Source organism: Crocodylus siamensis, chromosome 7 (genome assembly GCF_052110815.1).
Source record: "Crocodylus siamensis isolate JL-2025a chromosome 7, ASM5211081v1, whole genome shotgun sequence".
NCBI lineage: Eukaryota > Metazoa > Chordata > Crocodylia > Crocodylidae > Crocodylus > Crocodylus siamensis.
The window spans coordinates 85,571,148-85,594,026 of record NC_143401.1 but is presented as its reverse complement, the minus strand read 5'-3'; the positions used below and the strand labels follow the sequence as shown (position 1 = coordinate 85,594,026).

At 43.3% G+C, this 22,879-nt stretch overlaps 1 long non-coding RNA gene across 1 annotated transcript; it reads right to left on the bottom strand.

Annotated features, from left to right (window-relative positions):
• Positions 1–3,959: 3,959 nt before the first annotated feature.
• LOC149860076 (uncharacterized) lies at positions 3,960–21,023 on the bottom strand. The gene is made up of 4 exons (XR_016443638.1): positions 19,871–21,023; positions 16,298–16,353; positions 13,394–13,450; positions 3,960–4,607 (listed from the first exon to the last, which is right to left on the bottom strand). It is a non-coding gene; the product is annotated as an uncharacterized LOC149860076 (long non-coding RNA).
• Positions 21,024–22,879: the final 1,856 nt, after the last annotated feature.

The following is a 22,879-nucleotide window of genomic DNA, read 5'->3' as shown; positions in this document are numbered from 1 at the left end:
AAGTCTATCTATGCATGGCTACTTTGGGGGTGGAGAGGGAAGCTTTTGGGAGGGGGGAGGTATAAAAACTAACTCCTCCAAACAGGTTTACAAAGGAGATACAGTATTATCTAACACCAGTCTGCTGTTCCACTCAGGTAGACAGACATTAAGGTGCATTAGACCTATCATTTGTATGTCTATAAATATCAATAAAGTATGTTATTTGGCATTCACATTTACACAATGAAGGACGACGACTATCCTTTTCAGGAAATTTCACAGAGACATTCGCAAACAAAAGTGCAGTAATTTAATCTTCTGAAAGCTCAATAATGCTAAGTTCAAAATTGCAGGTTTTAAACTAATGTACCCGATAAGTAATGATGACAGAATTTAAAAGGTCCATTATTTGGTAATCTAATATTCCCAATCCCAGTTATCTGTCAAAGAGAATACTCTCCCTTAAACAGCGCTAATGTGTTCACATCTACATTAATCTCTTAGGGAGAAAAGAAGCATTCTTTACAGGCTTTATCTGTTTTCAAATGTCTGACTCCACAAGGAGCCATTTCGCACTGCTGATGAGGCTATGTAAATGACTCAAATGTCTTTGTATGATAGGTGCTATTTCTTACGGATACACGCGATACTGTACTACCGAGAAGCCCTTCCCAGCAAGCCAAGCTTTAGTGTAAAATGTTCTTTAATGTGCTGTGCCTACTGCCTCCAAATCCTCTGCTGCTTCTTCACTGAAAAACAAACATTGGGGCTCCTGTTTTCTTTTTTGCTCCGTCCTCTTATGTCGGGCAGCATAACTCTCCTTTTGCAGTGTGTCATTATATTAATTGGCACTAAGCCTGTCCCTCCTTTCAACATTGCAAAAGCTCTCTAGCTAGTGGTACCAGTGGCGTTGCAGGACTTGGGTGGAAAGGTCATACAGGGTTTGTGCACCCTGCCTGAAGTCCTTGTGCCACAATGAGCTAGAGAAAAAGGTACGAGCATTGCTACCCACCCCCCCCGAAAAAATTAGCACCTTTTTCCGCATAACAAAGACACACAAGGGGTACAGAGTGCTCTACTTTCACCATCAGGCTAGCGTACCCAAGGTAAAGCCAATCCACACCTTCCCCTTATCCGTGGGCACAGGACTCCTTCCTCTCAGCGCAGCCCTCTCTGCATTCTTTTTACCACCCATCTCAGTTACATGGGCTGATCACTTGATTGAGGCTTTGGACCATAACGATACTGAATGCAGCGTATTCAGGTCAAGCTGGTGAGTAGACTGGGATAGCGTGGTCTATACTGTGGCTGCCCAAAGCTTTCCGTGGGGGAATTTATCCTGCTTTATAACTTAGAGGCGACCATTATTACGCTGTTTGAATGTCACTGTTATATTTTGGAGAATTTTCCAATGGGCTGTGTCAGACTCATGCACTTAGAGACAAACAAAATTTGAATGCTTCGTATTATTTTGCATGTCGTTCTGTGTGACAATGGTCAGACCCCAGTGGGAAGGAGCAGGCTGAGTCTTCCTGAATAATTCACAGCAGAATCAGTATTTGCAATGCCACAGTGTATAGTTTGTCTTTGGAGTCCATAAACCACTCAAATACACTGTCTTTACGTGGTGTTTTAATCAGAGGTGGAGCTGAAACTGGGACTAGCTTCCCAGATCAAGGACAACAAGACGACCTTTTTTAAATACATAGGGAACAAAAACAAGGTACCGGGTAACGGGCCCCTGCAAGACATGCTAGGAAATTTGGTCGTCATACCAGACGACAAAGCTAACCTATTTAACGACTTCTTTGCCTCCATTTTCCTGAGCAGGGACCAGATCAGCACCCCCACCGGGCCCCCATCAGGTCCCGGGGGAGGCACACCTAGGCCAAGGGTCAGGGAGGATCTATTCAGGGAACTTCTGGAGGGACGCGATGTATTTAAATCAGCGGGTCCGGACGATCTCCAGTGCTGAGGGAATTAGCTGAGGTCATTGCGGGACCCCTGGCATGGCTGTATGAGCACTCGTGGTGCTCTGGTATGGTGCCAGAGGACTGGAAGAGGGCCAATGTGGTTCCCATCTTCAAAAAAGAGAGGAAGGAGGTCCTGGGATACTATAGATGACTTAGTCTTACCTCAATCCTGAGTAAGCTTTTTGAGAGAATTATTCTGGCACATGTCCACGAGGGACCAGCAGGGGAGATTATACTTACGGGCAACCAACATGGATTCATTAGAAGCAGGTCCTGTCAGACCAACCTGGTGGCCTTCTACGACCAGATCACCAAATCCTTAGATGCAGGGGTAGCAGTGGACATAGTGTTCCTGGACTTTCGGAAGGCCTTCGACACTGTCTCTCACCCCATTCTCATTAAGAAACTGGGGGCTGTGGTGTCAACACCTACACAGTCAAATGGGTCGCCAACTGGCTGGAGGGCCGCACCCAGAGAGTGGTGGTGGACGGGTCATTTTTGACCTGGAGGGATGTGGGCACTGGGGTCCCCCAGGGCTTGGTCCTTGGGCCCGCGCTGTTCAACATCTTCATCAGTGACTTGGACGAAGCAGTAAAAAGCACCCTGTTCAAATTTGCTGATGACACTAAGATGTGGGGGGATGCAGGCATGTTAGAAGGGAGGAATAGGCTGCAATTGGACCTAGACAGGTTACAGGGGTGGGCAGATGAGAACAGGATGGGATTCAACACTGACAAGTGCAAGGTGCTGCACCTGGGGAGGAAGAACCAGCACCATCCCTACAGGCTGGGGAACTCCCTTCTCATCAGGGCAGATGCAGAAAAGGATCTTGGAGTCATCATTGACTCCAAGAAGAACATGGGCTGGCAGCATGGGGATGCAATCAGGAAGGCCAACCGCACCTTGGCATGCATCCACAGATGCATCTCAAGCAGGTCCAAGGAGGTGATCCTCCCCCTCTATGCGGCACTGGTCAGGCTGCAGCTGGAGTACTGCGTCCAGTTCTGGGCGCCGCACTTCAGGGGGGATGTGGACAACACGGAGAAGGTCCAGAGGAGGCCACTTGCATGATCAGGGGGCAGCAGGGCAGGCCCTACAACGAGAGGCTACGGGACCTGAACCTGTTCAGCCTCCACAAGAGAAGGCTGAGGGGGGATCTAGTGCCCTGTTACAAACTAGTCGGGGGGACCAGCAGGTATTGGGGGAGTCCCTGTTCCCCCGAGCACTACCAGGAGTAACCAGGAATAACAGTCACAAGCTGGCAGAGGGTAAATTCAGATTAGACTTCAGGAGGTGCTACTTCACTGTCCGGGCAGCTAGGATCTGGAACCAGCTTCTGAGCAAAATCGTGCTGGCTCCTACCCTGGGAGTCTTTAAGACAAGGCTAGACAATCACCTTGCCGGGGTCGTTTGACCCCAGTACTCTTTCCTGCCATGGCAGGGGGTCAGACTTGATGATCTGCTTAGGTCCCTTCCGACCCTACCAACTACAAAACTGTAATGTTGATTTGTTCAAGGTTTTCATATAAATTATAGCGGTTAATTTTTTTTCAGGACTTCAGACAAGCAGAACAACATTACAGTATTTCATAAATACAAATATTTTTCATGTCAACAGAAGTTACTGGTTTAGATTTTTGACTAGATTTAGGCAGGGAATATTTTCCAATCTTCACAAAAGTGTTAAGAATACAATTTTTTTCCCCTATTCCTGATCTGGACAAAAAAAAAAATTACGTCAACATTTATCATGAATCAATAATCTGCTTCACCCCCTAAATATCAACTTGGGCCAAAAATGAGTTTCTAAAAATGTCAAGGAGGGGTGGGTTATTTCAACTCTTTTATTCTGAAACAACACTTTTTAAACTGAAACACGACAATTTGCATGTTCACAGTTTACTTTGAGTCAATTTTTTTAAAAGAGGAAATGACTCCAAACTGACCCCTCACATGAAAAATAATGGTTTTATCAGTTCAGCGTTTTGATGGAAAATATTTCATTAAAAAAACCACCTGATCAAATCAACATAATCTAAAATAATGGTACCTTAGAATTCTAAAAAAGAAGAAAATGTGTGTGATTCAAAAATAAAGTATATTTTAAAATGAGAATATATAGTAAACAAATGCTATTTCATTTTTAAGAAAGAGAAAAGGACAGGTCAGGTGTTACATGTAGCAGCTATTAATCTTTAAAGGACTTAACATGAGTGAAAGAAGTCAGGCTGTATCTTGAATAGGTGATGAAACAAATTTAACATGATTAATATTGGTGCATTATTGAATCATAGAGGGTTGGAAGGAACCTCACTGGGTATCAAGTCTAGTCCCCAAACCTCATGCACAGATGAAGTAGTCATTATTCCTAAATATCCATCCAGTCCCTTCTTGAAAACCTCTAATGAGAATGATTCCCCAGTTTCCCTAGACAATACATTTCTAGATGCTGCTGTTGTAGGAGTAGTCCTAGAGATATTTGGAAGATAAGAAACCAAAGCCACCTTCTAGTATTTGGAAAATGACATCACTTAAATAGACTGTATGATACATCACCACCAAAGCCAGGGAGCGGCGTTCATCACAAATAAGATTCTGGTCCTGGAACTTGGTGAGGTCAGTTCCATGGTGGAGTAGTTGCAGGATTGATCCCTGGAAAGCAAATAGGAGATCATAGCAGGAAGTAAATCTTTGGACTGGAAGACCAAATCTACACACGCACTCTCTCTTGGATGCAAGTGCATCCAAACTTATACTATGGACTCTCTTGTGTCGTAGTTTATAGTACTGCAAATATAGCATAATTTTTGCTAAGTATTGAGCTCCAATGTATTGCCCTCAGTCCATTGAATACTATCTGAAGGACAATGAACAGTTGCTGAAATCACAGAAATTACCAGAGTAAAATGAACAAGAATCGTTTCTACCACCAGCAATGTTTGACCCACTATGAGCTACATATACCATAGACCTGGTGCCTCTACTCACTCTACTCTCCTGGGAGGCATGAAATGAGGGTTTGAAACCCTTCAGCGAGGGGAGAGTAGCACCACTTTCACCATAATTTTTAGCTGAATTCAGAGCCTTTGATGTAAGGCTTTTTTGGAGAATGCCTAATGGATGATCCTTCCTTCAGTGCCTTTGCATCACCAGGCTGTAGTGCCAGCAGTCTCAGGTAGGAGTTAGGTGCCTAGGTAATCCAGTTGCAGGGAAACCCAACCATAGGTGTCTAGGGAACTTCCAGTCCAAAACGGAAGGACTTATTGAACTTAGACACCTATTAAGCTTTGTGGCTTGTGGAGCAGGGCTAAATTGGATCACTGTGGAACGAGGTATATAAATTGCACCTAAGTACTGGTTAGGCACTTCCAAAATCAAACCAGCTCTGGCCTGTATGCTCTGATTCAGCAGAGTATTTGAGCACATGCTTGAAACATTCACCAAATCAGGGTTAGATGCAGTGTAACATAAAAATATGACATAAATAATCCAGATAGAGGTATGACCATTCTATCCTGGGTTTGGCCACTGTTACATCCCACACCCCAGTCCAAATATCATCTGTAATCCTGTGTACACATTTGAAAAGGTGCGATTCAAAGCTTGAAAAACTTACTTTTTCACCTATATCTTCCCAATATGAGCTGCTCTTTAGACAAGCCCACTGTACAAAGGATGAAGCTCCACCTTGGTGTTTAAAACATTACTAAGGTACCATTTTTGCTATAAGCTGCAGAAAAAATGATCACACCGTTTATACCCCATTTTACACCTTCATACGTATTTTGGCATCATGCATGCTGTTTTTCAGAGGTTTGGATCCAATTTTACTCTAAGTAACAACAGTGCATAGGTATTTTAAACATTTGAACAACAAACAATTCAGCATGCACTAGAGGGGCACATCGAGCCTGCCTCTTTTTTTTGTCACTTTGAACCACAATTTATATGGAAAATATTTTATCTTCCAATTATTTTAATTTGATTTTTGGAAACAAGGAGTGATGGGCTGTCATTATATCTGCTTGTCATTCATCTATCAAAGGTTACCCACAAAAAGAGGTCTATTCTTCAGCAGCTTAAAAACATCTTCACAGGTAACACCACTCCTCTTCGCATATAGAGAAGAACCTTTACTGGTTTTGTCAGCAATTAAAGGAAAATGGGTCAGTAAGTTTGTTAGGTGTTTTGTGTATGTCTAAGTAATTCTCTTGCAATTTTAAACACTACTTGACAATTAATTTCTGCCTTTAACTGCTTCTGTGGTATGTCAAGTTTTCCTTTCTTTTATTGTTTCACTGCTCCCTTGGGCACTTTTTAAAAGCTCTTTTCAATCACTGTTTGTTTTGATTCATTCTGCCGTTAAATAGCAGACTTTCCTCCAGTTTAGTTCAGCTAATCATGAACTCAAGCATGCAGATGTTTTCATTTTCTAGGCTGGTCTTTCTGCCCTCCTAACAGACAACAGCAAAGTCAGTATCCAAAAATGATTGTCCAAAGCCAGTTTCAGGCCTGCCTTAAAAAGTCTGGATTTAAACCCCTATCCTCAAGAGAAAAGCCTTGTGATTTTCTTTTTTCTTCCCTCCCCTCCCCACCCCCTTGTGAATTTGCTCTACAGGTCTTTAGCTCCAGCTAGTGGCTCACTCCAAAACATAAGTTTTGCTCAACACCTAATAAGAAGACGGGGTTGGGGGGGGAAAGATGTGGGTTTTTTTCTGTAATTACTACAATGTTCCAAACTGCAACATGAAATGGAGAGTTATTTGGAGATGCCAGCCTTTTCCAACTAATTTGAGTTACCACAAATTTCATTCAAATGGGATGATTTCACTCCCTTTTTAGATTATATACCACTGTGTTATCATACTGGGCCAAATTCTGCCCTCAAGTATAGACATGTGCAACTCTCCCTGACTTCAAAGGCATGCGTATCTTAAAGCAGAAACAGGCATTTTATCTAATAAATGGTTATACCTGTGCTCTCGGTTCCACTCCACTTTCTTACTTATTTTCGTTATTTCAACCTTTGTACAATATATAAAGACAAAAAAGGAACCTGGTAGCTTTTTAGGTGTGGGCTACGTTTTTGTGATAGCCCTGTTTCTATTCATTATGAGAACTAGGTATACACACCCCTATAGGACTTTGGAAACCCTCAGCCCTGGTGCTTTGCTACCCTGCTTCGAATCACATGGTACAATAAATTTATATATATTATTTGCTTCCTAATTAATGTAATTAACTTAATATACTTTACCTGTACACATGGGAGGGTGTGCTTGCACGTGCATGCATGTGCACATGTACCTGTTATTCTCTTGAATCACACTTGACATAAATGAGTGAAGACTTATGAAGCCACTGAGCCAATTTTTTAAATTCCTCATTGTCTCATTTTTTATCCTTTACTGAGGGAACACAGGGATATTTTATTATTATCAAGGGATATCTGTGTTTGTGTGGGAATGTCCACAAACTGAATTAAAATAAAAATCACGACTGTGTAATCGCAAGTGAACAACACAGAAGCCTAGCTCTGAGACACTCATAGGAGTGCGCCCTATATGTTTTAAGCTCCAGCAGGCTCAGAGGGGTACACTTTCTGAGTGTGCACATGTGTTGCCTATATTGGTGCCACTGCTAGCGGTCTCTGGGGAACACCCCTGCATGTGCACCCTGGCATGCAGCAAATTGCTGCAGATGGGATATGAGAGGCTGGGGCCAGCACCTGGGCTGGCCCCAGCAGCCTTACCAGGGTTCCTGGAGGCCTTCTGGGGCTGCAGAGGCAGCAATCTGGGTATGTGGAGTCTGGCTTGTAGCTGGAGCGTGGCAGCCAGACTCTGGTTTTAGGCTGCAAATGCTGTAATCATGTGTGCTGCCCTCCTTGTTTTAGCCAGGGTTTTTTGTTTGTTGGTTTGGTTTTGGGTAGTTTTTTTTTTTTTTTTTTTGCTATCAGGAGTTCCTGGTATGTAATTTTGCTTCCACGCAAATAGGCAGTGCAGAGAACCTGTTTATGCCATATGCATTCTGCAGAGCCTGAAAAGCCTTCGAGGTACCGCAAAACATACGTTCCCACTTGTGGGGACGCAGCCATAGGTGCTATTTAAAAAAATAGAATCTCCAAAAGCTCTTATTGAATTTGAGGAAGGAGATGTATTTTGCATTAATTTGTTCACTTCTTCAGCTTAAAAGATTCTCATGTCCTCAAGTTACTTTCATAATGTAAGTGTTTGAAGGCCAGTCTATGAAACTCATTCCTGGTTTAGATATTTGCCCATTCTAAGTTTCATGTGAAAATACCATGTCGGCTGCCTTTGAAACATTGCTGAGGAGAAGGCAGTGAGGACACTGCAGGGTGTATAGAGCATAGCACATCTTTATTTTCCTCCCACACATACATTCACTGGAATACAAAACAGATCAGTCAAAATCAGGAGTGACCCAGAATGCCTTTACTCTGATTGCTTGTCTTTCAGTAAAGTATAGGGCTAGGGACAGAAATGATACATAAACTGGTATAAGTGATCAAAAAACAGTTCAAATCTGTAACACAACCAAAGTTCAGTGCACATAAACCGCTTTCAAAATGGCTGAAACCAGTTTAAGATTAACCTGGATGGATGGAATATCAGACTTAACCGATTTAGGTTAAATCAGTTTATTGAAATTCTGTCCCAGATCCCCTCCAGGTTTAAGTTAACTCACAGTCCCCCAGCATCCCAGGATGTTTTGCACCTCCCCTGCCAGCTTCGGCCCAAACTGTCTGCTCTGGCCGAACAGGGAGGTGTGCTCTAGCATCCCCCAACATTTGGCCTGAGCCATTGCAGGCATGTGGCTGCATTTCTGGAATCAAAAGTGAATGTCTGTTCATTTGCTAATCGGTTCAATCTATGCAGCTTGAACTAACCTGTGAAGATTGAAGTGATTCACCCTTGAGCTTTTTGGCGGTCTGTACTTAGCCCAGAGTTTTGAAGCAGTTCCTGCCCTGAGGACAGGACACATATGGGGATAAAAGCTGTTTGCAGCTGAGGAGATAATGCTGTTACTGTTATGGAATGGTTGCTGATGACAGCTCATTAGTACAGAAGTCACTGAGACTGATTTGGCCCACAGGTTACACCCTACTCCTGTATTCTTAAACTTTTTTGGGGCCATTGATTTTTTCAGCTTTATTATGCTGCTAGGTACCCTTATGTTTTCATGTTATAGACAATAAAAAAGCAACACCTTATGTCACTGCAGCCACATCATACCCTCTCCAACAGCCTAATAGATATTGTAAGTTGGGGGGCGGGGGTTGTTTGTTTTGCTTTTGTGCTTTCCAGCACTTGTATTTTTCCTTTCCCTTCTTCTGCTTTCTCATTTCTCTTTCTCAGGTGCCTTCTTGAAGACAGCTGCCTAACTGGACAGTTAATTCTAAACTGCTGTGCAAATATATTTATTTTAACCTCTGCAAATTTATTCATTCCTTTGTGTATCCAGTTCACCCACACCAAGTCAGTTTGTGTGTTTTTGGATGTCGAAATCAAGAGAGATATGGCTGCCTTAGCAGCAAAAAGAAATTCACCAAATTGAATTCTACAGCTCTCTTGTTTAAAACCATGAGCTCAAATGTCTGCGGTTTGTCCAAAGACTCTTATTGTTTCCACTTCACTTCTCAGTTAACTCAATTGAATCCTGGGATATGTACATCTACCATCTATTCCTGGTGACTGTCTGACTTGAATACCAGGCAATGTGGTAATGCATTCCTAGGTTTCATAACTTTGTCACTTGCACCATAAAACACTACTGTAAATAAATGAAACTAGGATATAGTATCCAACATCTGTGACAACCCATTTCTCTGTCCAAAAGGAAGCAATCCATTCTTGGAGGCCTAACCTTCCTCTTCAGTTCAATAGGAATGGCAGCAGTTCTGTATTGTACTATTAGCTCTTTCCCAGAGGTGAGCACAACACATTATGAGATATTATGTCAACATTTCAGCTGAGAACTCTTGCATTTGTCTAACCCAGAGTCTGCAAAGTAGGTAAAATATGTCTGTGCATGAATGAAAATATTTATGTGCATGTACTGTGTATCCATATACATACACACATACAGACAGACAAACAGGTAGATACACACACATACATATTGTACAATACACAACACAAAATGGGTATGTGGTTTATATTGAAATATACATTCGCATGTATGCTGTAGGTATGTATTTTCATGAACTTTTATGCCAGTTTGTCAGGTTCCTCATCTCTCATCACTACTTCTAGGAAATTCCACTAGAAATACTCTGAGAAGCAACAGAGCAAGTAGAATCATTAAGTCTTTCCCAAGCTTCTGTTGTCAATGAAAGAAACACGATACAAGAGTCATAAAAATAACATATTAGTGTTGCAATTAACCACCAAGCAAATCAACAGAACACTTGGGACTGGCACATAAATCTATCAGTTCACTAGGTCAGGGACCTTAAAATATTTGAAATTGTTCTTTAGAAAAAAATAAAATAGCCCACACTTTCTTTGAATTACTGTGGTCTTTCAAAGTCTGTATAAAGTATTACGCAAGGAGACAAAGCTATTTTACCAAGCAGGCAGATATTCCAAATTACTGGTTCTTAACAAGCATGGTAATACATCAGTCAAAAGCAATAAATTTAAACTTAATGAAATCTCAATTTGCCTACAGTGCATTTCACTTTGACATTTTCTACATTGCCACGGTGCTTTGATAAAGTTTTTTAAAATGCAAAGAAAGTGTCTGTAAGGCTAAAGAGCAGCCTTGCTGCCATTGTGCCCACTGGAACATTACAGTACTTAAGTTCCATCACTATATGCCCTGTGGCAGACTAAGCCTGAGTGCTAACATAGGTTCAGTTTTCATTATCATCATGTGATTATCCATTTTACTGCATTTAACTGATAATACAACTACCAGCTCACCTTAAAAGAATTAGCTTGGAGGTTTCATTGCTTTCCAAATGGAATTCATTTGACAAACAAATGACAATTAGCCCAGTCTCCCTGTTCTGTGTCAGGATGGTTTTTGATTGAACCTAGACCAATTTACAATTTTTAAATGAGTTTAGACATTTACATTTAAAATGTCTAGAGGAAATTAGCCCTGGGACATCTAACAGCCAAAATGCTTTTTGAAGTTGATTATTATTTGATCTAGTACCCTCTACCTGTACATTTTGTTCTGACTTCAAAGTTTTGGAATGAAAATGCCACCTACACCTCAAAGCATAGGGAAAAACTTAAAAGCAGTTTTACTCATTATGTTATGCAAAGAAACCTATATTTTAATATTCGTTTAATATGGTTAGTTAGCTTTAATGACACCAGTTTGACAGTGTCATAGTTTTCAAATATAAGACGTTGATTGAAGTTTCTGGTGCTTGCCATTTTTTTTGTAGAAGGAAAGAATATCTTTTGAAGGTGAGATTCGTATGCCCTGCACTACCATTCTGTCGCAGATAGAAATGTAATCATTTACAGATGAATGCGTGCCTTTGTGCAGGAAGTGAAAAATATGTTGTCATTTCTGTATTGTCCTGTGTACCAAATTTGTTATTAATGTTTGTTTTTTGCATACTGATTTCTTCCACCTATGTGAATATTTGTTTTGCTGTAGCAGCACTTAGTTGGACGGGTGTCAGTAATTCCATTATAAATATCTAGGTGCTGATATCACAGCCATGAAAATTAGACAGCACTTAGCCACACAAGATCTCAACCTTGAGATAATTTGCTGCTTCTTATTTTTTTGGTTCATTTTTAATTTAGGCACTTTATTTTGGCAAAATTGGAAGACAGTCTACTTAGCCATTGTCAGATTATGGGTGTCAAATGCACTGAAATCAGAGGAAGCACAAGGGCGCTCAGCACCTCAAAAAAATAGGCCTATATTAGTTTGAGCAAAAAACTCTTCCATTTAATTTTCAAACCATGACAGCTGCTTAAGAAATATGGTCTAAAGAATTTTCTTCATGAATTGTGGCATATATACGCACCATGAACATACAGTGTAATCCATATTCAAGGGGCTTCTTATTTTATCATAGACTTTAATAAGTTTTATAACCCACCAGCAGGGTTTGAGGCTTGCATTTGCAAAGGCCTATGGGAGTTAAGTGTCCAAACACCACTGAAAATTTAATTAGGTTTGGGGGAAGGATTTTCAAAAGTATCTGAGCAAGTAAGGAGCACGAATTTTAATGAAATTTGTAATTGTAATTGTGCTCCTAAATCATTTAAGTGCCTCTGAAAAGCCCAATCGTAGATTCTTAACCCTTTAATGCTCTTTTGAAAATCCGAGTCTCAACTACCAGAACCAAATTTTCGCTCATGGTTCTGGGTTCTGCTCCCATGACTAAGTTAGACATAGCAACACTCACTGCCTGTGTCCCTTTGATAGCTGGCTCTTAGTCTTTCTATGCTTAAGCTCCTCATGTACACAGGGAGGATAATAGCACTTTTCCACCTCTCAGAGTTGTCAGGGGGATAACTACATTAAAGATTTGGTGTCTGTTACTTCTGTGGGAATGGTGGCTAGATGTGCATCAAGACAATGAAATATGTAGTGAAGCACAGCTCACAAAGGATAAAATTCAACTCATTGCAATGCATCAACACAAGGCTTGCACTTCCCTCGTGTTCTCAAAGCGTCACTGGGTGCATCTACAGGAGACACTGCTGCTATGACAACATAGTGTCAGCAAGTAAAAATTGTGATGCCACAGCTACGTCACTGTAACAATGTGCTCCCTCACTATAGTGTGTCACTATAGCAATGTAGTGGCTAAAAATAACCATGTGCCGCTGGCACGGTGCAGTAACGGCTGTTACTGCGCATCATTTAGTACTTCCTCTAGGAAGTACTATCCTTTACCCTAAAGGAAGTACTAAATGATGGCATAGTAACAATGGCACTTTAAGGGCATGGGTAGATGTTCTCACTAAGTACTACAATACTCATGTGTTGGTCCTCTGTATATTTTTCTCTACAGGCTCAAAGTCCCAACTGCAATACAGAGCTGAAGTGGAGACTGGCCCCAGAGGCCCCTTCCTGCCCTATTTTCCTAAATGGTTTAAGACCACATCCATGCTGTGGCAGTGGAGCTCAATTAGGTGCACACACAGCATGTCTGAGGATCCCCGATTGCGACCCAGAAGCGTGTCGGGTGCACCAGGGGATGCTGGTCCCAGGTCAAGTCCAGCTTATAAAGACTCATCGGGCCCAATGAGAGGCATGAAACATGGCAGGAGAGTTTAAAAACTGCCTCGAACAGATGGGCAGGAAGACTGAAAGTGGCCGCAGAAGTACAGTGGCAGCCATGCACCTGAAGGATTGTTACTAAAGGGGTGAATGGTGGGACCCATGGCAGCAAGTGGCTGTCATTGAAGCCAGCTCAGAGGTGCCGGGTAACTTACCAGAAGGCAGGGACTGGTCCTCTGCAGGGACAATGTCTGGAGGTGAGCCACAATGACCTGCAGGCGAGACAGAAAAGTTGAGAGTACTAGAGCTAAGCGAAGGGGAAGAGGAGTCACCTTTCCATAGTTTCAGCATACAGACAGTTTTGATATGGACTTTTACCTCCTGAGCGGAGGAGATACATTGGTACAGATGGTTTTGTATCCTTTACCCTCAATGCCAGAAAAAGGCTTCTGGAAATTGTCTGGACATTCTTTTGCTGTGTTTGTCAACTGGAAGGTACCAGGCAAGGTGTAGGGGAGGCGGAGCCCTGAAATGCAGGACCTGTAGTGTCTGTGTGAGGGCTGCATGGAACATCAGCCTCTCTGTTATCTATAAGACCAAAGACATGGCAGGACAGAACTTATAGCACTCACGCAGACACATGAACTGTCAAGCTGTCTATGTACCGAGGAATAAGTACACCCGCTCCGCGCAAGAGGTCCCATCGGGCATCAAGGGACAAGCATGGGAGGTTACACATACCCATATAATGAAAAGATAATGCCTTCTTGGTAAAGCTTGCAGTCTAATCTCATTTCACTCCAAACAGTAGTATATCCAGCAGACAAGTGCAAAAAAGAAAAACAAAAAAAAAGGCAGGAAAGAGCCCAGTTTCAGTCCGGCAAAATAGGCAGTCTGGCAACTATTTTCAGCCTGGCAACTTTATTCAGTCTGGCAACTATTTTCCTTGTATAAATACTGGAGAATGAAAAACCCGATAAAAGATTTCTAAGAAAAAGTGAAAGCAAAATAAAATAGGAAGAATCTATAGTATGTCCACGAATGCCTGGACTGCAGTTACAGGATAACACCATTGGGCCCACAAAATGGATCATTCCAATCACCTTCAAGTATATCTGCCAAGTTCAAGTTATTCTTTTTTTTTAAACTTTTGCTGTCATGTACTCTGAAATATGGGCAAGCGAGATAAATGCACTTCAAGTGTGTTGAGTGAGCAAACATAACAAGTGAGCACCCCAGGGGGGTGGAGGGTCAGAGATCAGGGCTCCTGGGAAATAGTTAGCTGTTACATTCAAAGTAGGCAATTTTCTCTAACCTAAAAAGCAAATCTTTAAATGCAGATACTAAAACCTCTACATCTGTGAGTGTGAGCATCTGTAAACAGAGGTGGATGTGGAGTCACTGGAGTGGAGGCGCAGGAAAGACAGATTTATTAATCTATGGAGTCCCAAGCCTTATGAAAGTTTGAAGTATACATACAGATGGAGAGTTTGTCTCACTACTTGGGATACAGTCTTCTCATCCTGATAAATATATTCCCTTACCTTGTATATTATACAATGTAGAATCTGGCTTTTCTGTTTAGTTGGTTTATTTTTGTTGCTAAGGTGCTTCTGAGGAAAGCTGGATTGTTTCTGTGGTAATATGACTTGTGCAATAGCAATTCAGGTTTACCATGTTTGCATGCCACAGCCACCAGAGGGTGACATGTTCTTCCCTTTCTGAGACCTACTATGGCTCATCTCTGTTTCAGGCTGCATTGATAACATTAACTGGAGCGTGAAGGATTGAGGGAGAGGAGGGGCCAGAGGCATTCATTCAGACCTGAAATATGCTAGAAGAAAGACTAGGCAGGTTTTGGAGAGAGAGTGAAAGTGCTGGAGTGAAAGGACATAGCTCTGTATGATCACTTATTTACCACATGCCCAAGACTGCAGAAAGCCAGAGTCCCTGATCTAACTTGTCCTGCTAGACCTCCTCTATTTCCACAAGCACAAAGCAGCCATATTTTAAAAAAAGAAAGAGGAATGATTTAGGATTTCTAGAAAGAGTTGGATTTCATTTATTATTTATACATTTCATTTTGTACATATCTTATGGGACATTAAGAGATTAGTGGTCATGCAGTTTGTTCTGAGCATTAATGCTAATCCTTGAAGATAGGTGAAGGGTAATTTCATTAGTTTTTATAAAGATTTGCCATAAAAAATAACCATTCAGTCAACAGTCTGAAAGGAGACATTTAGCTCTGTTCCCTTGTAGCCCAGCAGGCTTCCTGCTCTCATAGTAAAGTGTCAGTAGGAATTGGCATCTCAGCAATAAGGGTACATTCTACAGAGGTTGTTTTATGTAAAATAGGTGGGTCCTTCTTTCCCAAATATGTCATACAAGATCATTGTCTCAGGCATGACATACAGTAGTTCAGGAAGTAAAGTTAATCTAGGAAATAAAGGGACCACAGACTACTGATGCCAAAATCAGCAATTACATTGTATGAGATCTCATGAATAATTCCCAAGCTGTGATTTAACATGAATCTAAGTGTTCAGAACAAAGCTGGGCCGATACCAATAAAACCCTGACTGATTTCTTTTAAAATGTGGAACCTCAGGCTTTATTACAGTGCTCTGTAATGAATGCATTTAGGCAGTGCCTCCAGTCTGTCCCCATTACACACACACACACACACACAACTCTGTGGTATTTTTATTAATATTTCTTTCAGGGGTTATTTTTGGGGGGTTTTTTAGCTAGGGCCAAAAACTGTTCCTTGCCCAAAGCTTAGAAAAATTAAACATTGTAGGAATGAGACACATAGGGCCTGGACTTCTTTCCCCAGATAATTGTTGTCAGAATATAGACTCCCATGACTTTTTGGTGACACTGGCCATCTGTGTTTGATTCAAGTGCTAAAAATCAAAAGCCAATGTCTATAGAGGTAGACAGAAAAATACCCAACCAAACCCCAGTGGATACAAGTGTCTTACAATATCTTTCCAAGGGATACTTAACTATTACTGCCTTCTGATGAGCCTCAAATAATGGTTAAGAAATCAACCTAATGACACAGGGATGCAAATCTCAAGAAACATAATACATTTATACTGAAGCTCTCCTACCTGTGCCCATGAAATCTGCACTTCTAAGCATTCCCAGTCTTCTCTCTGATTTCTACCTGTGAAACAATTATTGAGCTGAGATGTGGACAATATACAGGAGACATCAAGTCGCTGGATCAGTACCATCAACGCTGCTTGTGGAAGATCCTTTGAATCCATTGGGAAGACAGACACACCGACGTTAGCATTCTCTCACAAGTAAACACCACAAGCATAGAGGTGATGACTATCCAACATCAACTTTGCCGAGCCAGCCATATCATCCAGATGTCCAAACCCAGATTCCCAAAACAAGTCTTATTTTCTCAGCTTAGTCAAAGCATATGCTCAAGAGGAGGAGAAAGCATTATAAGGATGTCCTCAAGGCCAGTTTGAAAAACTGCAACACCTACATCAATTCATGGGAGACTATCACCCAGGACCACTCCAAATGGAGGAAGGGTCTGCTGCAAGCTTCTCAGTACTTTGAAAAGTTACAATGATAACAGGACACAGAAAAGCAGGAGCAGCAGAAACAGTGTGTTGCAGACTCGTGGTGCTCTGGCGAGGTGCCGGAGGACTGGAAGAGGGCCAATGTGGTCCCTATCTTCAAAAAGGGAAAAAAAGAGGACCCGGGAAATTACAGGCCAGTTAGTCTTACCTCAATCCCGGGTAAGCTCTTTGAAAAAATTATCCTGGCACACATCCAGGAGGGCCTTGCGGGGGAATGCATGCTCAGGGGCAACCAACATGGGTTCATCAGTGGCAGGTCTTGTCAGACCAACCTGGTGGCCTTTTACGATCAGGTCACCAAATCATTAGACGCAGGGGTTGCTGTGGATGTAGTCTTTCTGGACTTCCGCAAGGCTTTCGACACTGTCTCTCACCCTGTCCTCATCAAAAAGCTGGGAGACTGTGGTGTCGATGCCCACACGGTCAAATGGGTCGCCAACTGGTTGGAGGGCCGCGCCCAGAGGGTGGTGGTGGATGGGTTCTTCTCGACCTGGAAGGACGTGGGCAGTGGGGTTCCGCAGGGCTCGGTCCTCGGGCCCGCACTGTTCAACATCTTCATCAGTGACTTGGATGACGGGGTAGAAAGCACCCTGTTCAAGTTTGCTGATGACACTAAGATGTGGGGGGATGTGGGTGCACTAGAAGGGTGCAATAGACTACAAGCTGACCTTGACAGGTTGCAACGGTGGGCGGATGAGAATAGGATGGGGTTTAACACTGATAAGTGCAAGGTGTTGCACATGGGGAGGAAGAACCGGCACCACACTTACAGGTTGGGGAACTCCCCTCCTGCCAGCACGGAGACGGAAAAGGATCTTGGAGTCGTCATTGACTCCACGATGAACATGGGCCGGCAGTGTGGGGAGGCAGTCAAGAAGGCCAACCGTACCCTGTCATGCATCTACAGATGCATCTCAAGCAGGTCCAGGGAGGTGATCCTCCCCCTCTATGCGGCACTGGTCAGGCCGCAGCTGGAGTACTGCGTCCAGTTCTGGGCGCCACACTTCAAGAGGGACGTGGACAATATGGAAAGAGTTCAGAGGAGGGCCACTCGTATGATGAAGGGTCAGCAGGGCAGGCCTTATGAGGAGAGGCTACGGGACCTGAACCTGTTTAGCCTCCACAAGAGAAGGTTAAGGGGGGACCTTGTGGCCTGCTACAAACTGGTCAGGGGGGATCAGCAGCTATTGGGGGAGTCCCTGTTCCCCCATGTGCTGCCAGGAGTGACCAGGAATAACGGTCACAAGCTGGCGGAGGGTAAGTTTAGATTAGATATTAGGAGGCGCTACTTCACAGTCAGGGCGGCTAGGGCCTGGAACCGGCTTCCAGGGGAAGTGGTGCAGGCTCCTAGCCTGGGGATTTTTAAAAGGAAGTTAGATGAGCACCTTGCCGGGGTCATCTGACCCCGGTGCTCTTTCCTGCCAAGGCAGGGGGTCGGACTAGATGATCTACCTAGGTCCCTTCCGACTCTAGCTACTATGAAACTATGAAACTATGAATCATGCATGGAAACATGCCCCCAAATTGCAACAGAGTCTGTCAATCCCAAATCAGCTTCATTAACCACCTTTAGACTCTGGTTGGGGTTTCATAGAAGAAGTAGGTTCAGAAGGGACCTTGTAGATCACCAAGTCCAATCCCCCTGCCCTGGGCAGGAGAGAAAACCAGGCTCAAATGACCCCAGCCAGGTAGACATCAAGCCTCCTCTTCAAGACCCCCAGGGTAGGAGCCATCACCACTTCTCTTGGAAGTTGGTTCCAGATCCTAGCCGCCCTGACTGTGAAGTAGTGCCTTTGGATGTCTAGTCTAAACCTACTCTCTAATAATTTGTGGCTGTTATTCCTTGTTACGCCAGAGGGTGCTAGGCGGAACGGGGTCTCTCCCAAACCATGCTGGTCCCCCCTGGTAAGTTTATAGATGACCACCAGGTCCCCCCTCAGCCTTCTCTTGCAAAGGCTGAACAGGTTAAGGTCCTGTAGCCTCTCTTCATAGGGTCTGCCCTGCTGTCCCCAGATCATGTGGGTGGGCCCTCCTCTGGACCCTGTCAACGCTGTCCACATCCCTCCTGAAGTGCAGCACCCAGAACTGAACACAGGACTCCAGCTGCAGCCTGACCAGTGTTGCATAGAGGGAGAGGATCAGCTTCTTGGCCCTGCTTGAGATGCATCTGTGGATGCACGACAAGGTGCGGCTAGCCTTATTGACCATGACCTCACATTGTCGGCCCATGTTCATCTTGGAGTTAATAATGATTCCAAGATCTCTTTCTGTCACCGTGCTCTCAAGAAGGGAGTTTCCCAGCTTATAAGTATGCTGCTGCTTCCCACTGCCCAAGTGCAGCACCTTGCACTTGTCAATATTGAAACCCATCCTATTTTTGTTACCCCAACCCTGTAACCTGTCCAGGTCCTGCTGTAATCTGTCCTTCCCTAGTAGCATGCCCACCTCACCCCAAATCTTACTATCATCAGCAAATTTAAACAGGCTGCTTTTTACCCCATCGTCCAAGTCACTAATAAAGAAATTGAACAGCGCGGGCCCAAGGGCCGAGTCCTGGGGAACTCCACTGCCCACTTCCCTCCAGGTTGAAAAGACGTGTCCATCACTACCCTCTGAGTATGACCCTTCAGCCAATTTGCAATCCATCTGACTGTGTAGGAATCAATATCAGTCACTTAGTTTTTTGATGAGAATGGGGTGGGAGACAGTGTCAAAGGCCTTGCTGAAGTCCAGAAAGACTACATCCACCGCGACACCTGTGTCCAATGTTTTTGTGGCCTCATCATAGAAGGCAATCAGGTTGGTCTGACAGAAACTCCCCCTAATGAAACCGTGCTGGTTGCCCTTGAGCATCATCTCTGCTGCTGGCCCATCACAGATGTGCTTCTTAATGATCTTCTCAAAGAGTTTCCCCAGGACTGAAGTAAGACTGATGGGCCTATACTTGCCTAGGTCCTCTCTCTTCCTTTTTTGAAGATGGGGATCATGTTGGCTTCCTCCCAGTCATCTGGCACCTGGGCAGAGCACCACAAGTGCTCATAAAGCTGTGCCAGGGGCCCCACAATAACCCCTGCCAATTACCTCAGCACTTTGGGGTGGAGAGCTTCTGGACCCGCAGATTTGAACATGTCTAGCCCCTCCAGAAGCTCTCTAACCTGGTCCTCCCCGACCTTAGTCCTGGCAGCGTTTCTCGTGAGTCCATCTGGAATCCTGGTCAGGGAGTTCCGGTCCCTGCATAGGAAGATGAAGGCGAAGAATATGTTAAAGAGGTCTGCTTTCTCCTCTCCACATACTATGAGCATTTGTATAGAGGCATTTAAGGCCTTGGATTGCTGCGTGTGCCACCCCCCAATTTTCATGACTATCTGGACCCCTTTTACATACCTGGGTACTCCTTGCATATGTCACCTATCTTGGTCGGGAGGTGTCCTTAAGTCTTCCTGCGGCCCCATCCCCCAATGAAGCTAGTTTAAAGCTCGCCGCACGAGATCAGCCAACCTGAAAGAGAAGACACTCTTGCCTTTAGGAGAAAGGTGTAGCCCATCCTACCCAAGCAAGTCCCCTGCACAAAAGCATGAGTTGTTATCCAGGAACCTGAGGCCTGCCTGGCGGCACCAACTCCATAACCATCAGTTGACTTCACTAATGCAGGCCTCGTGTTGCTGTCCACGCCTACTCACTGGGTGAATAGAGGAGAATACCACCTGTGCCCCCATCTCCTTAAGCTTGGACCCCAGTGCCTCAAAGTCCTTCATGATGGTTTGCCCCTGGCCACGTCATATGTTCCCACATGGATGAGAACCATGTGGTATTGGTCTGTGGGTCAGATGTAGGCCGGGATCCTCTCCATGATGTCCCGAACCCAAGCCCCTGGCGTGAAGCAGACCTCTCATGCCATGAGGTCAGGACGGCAGATGGGACCCTCCAGTCCTCGTAGGATGGAGTCCCTTATGACGAGGACCCGGCGTTTCTTCCTGCTGGTGTTCATTCTCTGTGCTGTCTGTGTCATGTGGAGAGTGGCATTACTTAAGCCCAGCACTCTTTCCTGCCTAAGATCTACAAGGTCCCTTCTGACCCTAGAAATCTATGAAGAAATGCATGATACATAGTTTATGTTCCTCTTTAATATGAGGATGTCTTTCAAAATTATTTTACTTTAAATTTCCCTGCACTATAAATAAGTAAACTACAGTTGGTTAAAAGAAACTTTTATAGAACCATTTTCTGTCATAAAATGTCATTCTTTTGCAATCAAAGTGCTTTGTGAGATTGTGTTGATTTCGCCTATATTTCATTTTCAAGACAAATTAGGGAAAAATATACTGCAAGGGCAGAACATCTCACCCAATGTGGGGGTTAATATATTTTTTGTTTTCTAATGACCTTTTGCTTTGAAATTTTACATGGTGTATTTTGATAGAATATAAGGCAAAAGGTAACACCAATTCTCGTTCCATTGCAAAGGAATGAATAGGTAATATATGAAAATTATTATGAACAACAAGTTATGAAATGCAAAAAAAAAATGATGGGGAAGGTGATGCCATGAGGAAGAAATCTTTGGTGATATACTTACAACAAGAGAAGGGGTTTTACTATAATCAGGAACAAAAGAGATCTTAGCAATTGTACAGGACTGTTATTTAAGGTAGAGATAAAATATGTTAATAATATTGGAAAAAGAGGCAGAAGTGATCAATAAATATTTGTTTTGCTTTTGGATAGGCAAAATGATGCCAAAGATTATGCACATTTCAACTGATAAAGTATTAAAGGATGAGTATTTACTTAGCACCTGTCAACAGTCACATCTACATGTGCAATCAATGCCCTCAAATAAACTCTGGAGCTTATTGCTCCTGAGTTTTTTGCTCCCAGGCACACATTCAAATGGCACACCTGGGAGCAAGCAATATGCTCCAGAGTTTATTCATGTGCAGCACTTGGAGCCTGGTCAGAGCAACATGGGCTGGCAGTTGATCGGGGAATTCAGCCTGCCAGCTCCGGGTTGCTCCGGCCAGGCTCCATGTGCTATGGAGAGGCTGGCTGGGTCAGGAGCGTGCTTCAGTGTGGCTAACCCCAAACTGAAGCACCCTGTACCCCAGCCAGCACAGTATCTATTCACGCATTTCTGCACACACAAAAAACTTTGCAGCAGGGTAGTACTTGTATTACACAGGTACTACCCTGCTGCAGAATGCATTGGTTTTGTGCACCCTAATAGGGGTGCACATATAGACACTGAGATGTTTACTGCACAGTTAATTAGTCAACTAAGCAGTAATGTCTTGTGGAGATGCACCCAGCATGATTATATGGTAAAAAGTCTTGTCAAACAAACCTAATTTCATTCTTAGAAGAGGTAACTGAGGCTGCCAGTTTGGTTGACAGAGTATTTCTGGAGATGTGACATACTTTGACTTTTGTAAAGAACTGGACTTAGCCCTATATGACATCTTGATTTCAAATACCAATATACAATATCAACGACACACATGATGAAAGAATCTGTAACTGACAGACTAAAAGAAGGTGTCCTCAATGGGCAATCTAAAAAGGCTCTAAGGATCATAGGTGTTATGCAACAGAAGATGAGCTCTTGTTGAAACGCTGTGATAAAAGGGCTAGTGTATAGGCAAGGGAGTAATAACAGAAGGAGAGAAAGAGATTTTACTTCTCTGTACAGCACTCATGAGACTCATATCAGCACGTTGTCTATGCTGTGGTGGTTCATACTGAAAAAGGATACTAAGAACTGGAAAACGTGAGAAAAAAATGACAAAAGAGATTCATAAGCTGAAGAAAGAGCCTTCCAGAGAGACCTCAAAAACAAGATTGTGAGGTGACTGGATTGTAGTGTACTAGGGTCTTTAAAAAAGAGAAAATACCAATTGCCAAAGGGTTCTTGAATCTAGTGGAGAAAGGACTACCAAGGAGCAGTGTCTGGAAGTTGAAGCCAAAAAATTCAATTAGAAACCAAGTGCAGAATGTGAAGAGTGAGGGTAATTTACTATTGCAACAGAAGGAGATGCTCTTTTTCTTGATGACTTCAGATGCCTCTTTGGATGCTGTTCTTTAGCCCAATACAAA